Source organism: Lactuca virosa, chromosome 8 (assembly GCF_052849685.1).
Source record: "Lactuca virosa cultivar CGN04683 chromosome 8, Lactuca_virosa_CGN04683_v6, whole genome shotgun sequence".
Lineage (NCBI taxonomy): Eukaryota > Viridiplantae > Streptophyta > Magnoliopsida > Asterales > Asteraceae > Lactuca > Lactuca virosa.
The window spans coordinates 339,920,350-339,926,594 of NC_136433.1; positions in this window are offsets into that span (position 1 = coordinate 339,920,350).

The window sequence follows — 6,245 nt, forward strand, 5'->3', positions numbered from 1 at the left end:
ATGTTGCTATGTTGTATTGATCTGTTAGAACTGAATCCTGGTAAATAGGATGTTGTTATGCGATAGTGATCTATAGATCTGCTTGTAAGTCTGATGACTGGTTATATGATTATCTGCTTACTAGATATATGTTATACGTTATATATATATCGACATTGTATGGTTGGGTTGAGGTGATGCCGATTTGTGTGGAAGACAAAAAACCTGGGAGTAAGCCAGACATAAGTTATGGGCCCGAGGGGCAAGCCAGACTTATGTTGTGGACTAGGAGTAAGCCAGACATGAGGTGTGGGCCAGGAGACAAGTCAGACTCATGATGTAGAGTCAGGGGTAATCCAGTCTGTTAGCTTTGGACCCAATATGCATGTTTTTATATGTTTGTGTGATGGTACTTTGGGGGAACTCACTAAGCTTTAGCTTACAGTTTCAGTTTTATGTTCATGTACTTCAGATGGTAGTGGGAAAGAAAATGCGTGATCGTGCACATCCTCTTGGTTTTGTTGATATTGATTTGGGAAACTCTGATCTATGATTTCTACTTTTGAGAACAATATTTTGTAAACAATTAGTTTTGATTTGGGATTTGTCTGAAAATAATGATTTCACATGATTTAATAATGAAAATTTTTTACCTTGCATTTTGGAATGTTACGAGTTGGTATCAAAGCCCTCGTTTGAGAGAATTGGATGAACATTTGTGTGAATCTAGACTCAAACTAAGGATCTGAAATAAATTTCAAAGTGGTTTTCAAAAGTAACCAAGGAAGGATGCGATGTGTACGATCAGCTGGAGCAAGAAAGTATACCCCAAGTTACCCACCTTATTATAAAGTATTGATGATTATGATAGAACTACATGCTAGTGGTAGGCTAGGGATCTTTAGGAATTGCATGACAGAAGTGTCTGATGTATATCCTAGGAGTACTTCTTATATTTTAGATGAAAAAAACATCATTACTATAATTGCTTGGTGTGTACCTCATAGTTGTACATAATTAATGTCGAAATATTACTACACCTAATTTTACCTCCTATCTAACTAGCTATTCGACTAAAGGCATTGTACCTTTTCGCAAATAATATAGCACAAATAGTCGGGTATCAAACGCAGGGAACAGATTTAATTAACTAATTTAACTACTAAAAATTAATCTAAGAAAAGCAAATGTTAGTTGGGTTTTTATCCGATTTTGCAAGTTCAGACAAACTTAATCACTTAACTATCACAGTCAATAAATCATTAAAACACTTCTGTTTAGTTCGAATCCACTTCTCCTCTATAGTTAGCTGCTAATTATGGATTATTAACGTTGGTTGCCAATTATTATATTATTAGTAATTTGAGTCCAAATGTACTAATGTTTCACTAATTCATGTAAAACTATGCATGGTTACTCTTAATTAAACACGAAATCAGTTATGAATTATGAATGGAGCTATGTAAGACTTGTTAAACAAACACAACTATGATCGTTATTTACGTTCTCGAGCACAACTAAATTTAATTACTTCAATTACTTATCTAAGATTTGGTCGATCCTAGCTCTAGCAATTTAGTGGTCACTAAACTACTAGGTAACAAGTTCATGTAATTTAATTATCACTAAGCTACACAGAACATAAATTCAAACAATTAAAGTATCAAATATTAACATGTCAGGTATTAACAGTCAAACACAAGCACATAACCAACTAATAAAATCCATAATTAACAAACTAATCCATGAAGTTGATGCTTCATCTAGCTAAACAGAAGCAGCTAGATTCAGCTACTCATGGCTGAAATCAAAAACATAAATTCAATAAATAAGAACATATTTGAATGTACCAAACTAAGTAAAGGTTATGATCTTCAATAACTTGTTCTTCAATCAATTCTTCTTCCTTGGATGCTTAACACTTGAATTCTCTGACTTATTTTTCTTCAGAATTGTTTCTCTAAAAACTCCAATTCTCCAGCAGAACTCCCAAATTTATAAGTGCCAAGGGTATATACAATTTTTGATAATTACCCTTCTCACGCCGTGAGATATAGAAGCTCGTGTCGTGAGATCAGTTGTAATCCGTATCGAACACGGATTCTGGCTTCTGAATGTTTATCTTCTAGAATATTGATGCTCACGTTGTGAGAGGTGATTCCTCACGTTGTGAGATCGACTTTTAGCTGAAATCTTCATCTTTTAAGCTCCGATCCTCCAAAGTTCCGATCCTTGTCGCTTTTGGTCATTTTTCTTCAAGAATGCTCATTTTGGCTGCAAAATACAATTCAATCTTATAAGTACCATATATCTTTGCAAATAACCAAAATATCAATCCAAATGTATTAAAATATTGCCTAAAATGTGTATAAATATGGTAATATCAATAATTAAGATTCTATAGTCTGAGAATGTTTGGTTTGGCATTATTTCTTGTTCCTTGTTTGGTTGTGGTCTTAGGTTAGAATCAAGTATCCGATTGTCTATAGGATCCAACGTTATTTATGATTAGCATGTTCGAGTGGCTGCAGGGTTGGTGGAAGTTTCATGATTGGATATATGGGTGTAACCGGCCAGTTGAGGAATGATTAGCCACTCTCGAGAATGTGAGGATAGGATGTATGTGTATCCTAGTTGTGGGTTTGTCTTCGGTCACTTTGTGATGATCCATTATATCGAATACGGGTAGGTGTGAAAGGTAGTATGTGCCCGTACTACTGGAAGCACAAGACCCGTACGCATAGCAAGGAAGTCACAAACCCCGAGAGTTTAGTCTATCTGTGATAGTTGTGAATGGTATGAATTGTGGCATTTCTGATATCTTTTTATTCATTTTAGTATGGTGTTCACAAGAGGATCGAGCTCTGGAGCTGGAGCGAGTGGCCAGGATAAGCCGGGGTTAACGGATGATCACAAACGAGAGATGATTACAGCTAAGGTGGTTACTGCTATCCGGGAATCTATTTCGGAGTTTTTTGGGTCTATCAAGACCGTAATGATTGAGCTATTTGATGATCGATATGTTGCACTATCTGAGGCGGTTGTTGCTGCAGCTACCGCAACTGTTGCTACCACAAGTATTCAAGGGGAGAGGGCATTTTAGTATTGGAACTTCAACAATATGAAGCCCCCAGATTTTAATGGGGTTAAAGACCCAGTTGTGGCAATGAGGTGGTTGTCTAATGTGGAGGGTTATTTCTTCACATGTTCATGCCCGAATGACTAGAAGGTCAAGTGTGCCCTGAACTTTCTTCAGTCAGGTGCGAAGGATTGGTGGAGATTGGTGACTGGTTCATACACTCCTGAATATAAGGTTGTTGTTACTTAGGAGCAGTTCTCAAAGATGTTCTGTATGAGGTATGTGCCCCCAGTGGAGAGGGAGAGATTGACTCAGGAGTACCTAGATATGAGAAAGACGACTGAGACGATGATAAAGATCACCATGATATTCACTAAGAGGGCTTTGTTTTGTCCTGAGTTCGCTGCTTCAGAGCAGGCTTAGATGACTCGATACTTGAGCATGCTCAAGACGGATATCCAACATTTTGTGTCCATCCGGCGTTGTGGTACCCTCACTGAGCTTCAGGATGTCGCGAGTAGGCGAGAAATCGAGATGGAGATTCAGACGAGGGAGCAGCAGCAGGCTCTCGTTCAGTCACAGCCGACAACGAAGCGGTTCAAGGCCGATGGTCCGCATTCTGAGGGACGGAGGGGTCACCCCTATGGGAAGTGCGATAAGGTTCATGAGGGTGATTGTCGATCTTCTTCTTCTGGGTGCCACAATTGTGGCAAGATGGGGCATTATGCGAGGCATTTTGGTCAGCAGGCCCCGCTAGGGCTGTTTATTATTTAGATAAAACTGAATTGTCCAAATGGACAATTTGTATTGGAGTATTTGGTTCAGATATTTGGATTTTTTGATTGATTTTCAACAAAACCGATTTATTATTTTGAATTTCGAATTGGTTTTGGTTTATAAAATAAGAACCAAATAGTCCAAAAAAACTGAATAGTTCAAAAAATTTCACCCAATAAAAAACATTAATATGTAGTTTTTTCTCAAAAGTTTTTTATCTATAAAATATTAACTATAATATATATTCCTAGTAGTCGTTTATAAATTTTAATCCACAATAAAATTATTTGTTTGTGCTTCTTCTATAAGTTTGACTAATATTCTAATTATATGTGTTTTTAATGTGTTCCGACTCCTAAAAACCGAATTATAAAAACCGATCCAACCGAATTGTAATTTGGTTGGATCAGAACGGATTTAAATTTATATTGGACTACTCGAATCCATGTTTTGAAAAATGAAATCTATTTCGATTCACTTGATTGGATCGAATCGAGCTGATCCATCCAAACGAACACCCCTAGGCTCCACTGGCGAGTCCCATGATTTGTTACCACTATGAGCAGGTTAGTCAAGTGAAGGCCAATTGTCCCATGCTCGTTGTAAAGCCGACGTAGGCTCCAACACCGGATACTTTGAGGATTACAGATGGACGCCATGGTATAGCGGAGCCCCCGAGGGATCGAGGTCATGCTTTCGAACTTGCGGCAGAGGAGGCCAAGGAGGTGTCAGGCGTCGTTACTGGTATGTTTCTATTTATTATTTTGTCAAGATATTTATTTGTATGCTTATGATTATATTCCTGTTAGGTACCTTCTTAGTGAACTCCTTGCCTGCTCTTGTGCTATTTGACTCGGGTGTGAGTCGTTCTTTTGTACCTCAATATGTTAGTAGGGGTTTTGATATGACTCTTGGAGAGTTGGAGTGTCCATTGCGGGTTTCTATCGCCAACGAACAAGGGATTTCTGCATCGAGGTTTATCGGGGTTGTGTTTTGGAGATCTTCGGGGTGTCTTATTTGATTGATCTAATCCCTGTCCCCATGAGGGACGTATATGCGACAGTATGGATGGATTGGTTGAGCAGGTTTGGTACGGTGATCGACTGTGAGGGTCAGCAGGTGGTAGTTCGAACCCCAAGTGAGGGAGAACTAATTATTTATGGAGAGGGTACCAGGATTGGATTAGCTTTTTGTTCTGCTGCAAGGGCTCGACAGTATTTGCAGCACGGGTGTATGGGTTATCTTGCGTATGTGGTTGACACTCGGGTTGTGAAGGAGGTTTCGGTTTCAGATGTGCCTATTGTTAGAGAGTTTTCTGATGTGTTCCCGAAGGAGTTACCCGATATGCCTCCTGAAAGACAGGTTGAGTTCAAGATTGATTTGGTTTCAGGTGCGGCTCCGATTGCTAAGGCTTCGTACCGATTTGCAACACCTGAGATGCAGAAGTTTTCATCTCAGCTTCAAGAGCTGTTGGGCAAGCAGTTTATTAAACAGAGCAGTTCGCCATGGGGAGCATTGATATTGTTTATCAAGAAGAATGATGATTCACATCGGATGTATATCGATTATCGGGAGTTAAACAAGTTAACAGTGAAGAACTGTTACATATTTCCATGGATTGATGACCTCTTCGATCATTTGCATGGTGTATCTTGGTTTTCCAAGATTGATTTGAGGTCGGGCTATCATCAGATAAGGGTTAGAGAGGAGGATGTGGAGAAGACCAAGTTTCAGACTCGTTATGGTCATTATGAGTTTGTGGTGATGCCGTTTGGGCTCACCAATGCACCTGCGACATTTATGGATTTTATGAATCGGGTATGCAAGACGATGCTTGATCAACCAATCATTGTTTTTATTGATGATATCTTGGTGTAGTCCAAGACCAGGGAGCAGCATGAGGAGCACCTTTGAAAGCTTCTGGGAGTTTTGAGGCAGGAACAGTTGTATACCAAGTTCTCGCAGCGTGAGTTTTGGTTACAAGAGGTCCAGTTCTTTGGACACCTTGTTAACTAGAACGAGATTCTATTCGACCCGGGCAAGATTGAGGCTGTTATGCAGTGGGAGGTTCTAAAGTCTCCCTCGGAGATCAAGAGTTTTATGGGATTAGCAGGGTATTATTGAAAATTCATTCAGGATTTCTCCTAGATTTCAGTACCCCTCACTCGTCTGACGAGGAAGGGCGTGGATTTCCGTTGGGGTCCTGAGCAGCAGGTTACATTCGAGAGACTGAGACAGAATTTGTGTGAGGCTCCAGTTTTGACCCTCCTTGAGGATGTTGAGGATTTTTTCGTGTATTTTGATGCATCCATCACTCGGTTGGGAGTAGTGCTTATGTAGCAAGGGAGAGTTGTTGCTTATGCATCTAGGCAGCTGAAGCCGTATGAGTGTCGGTATCTGACACATGATC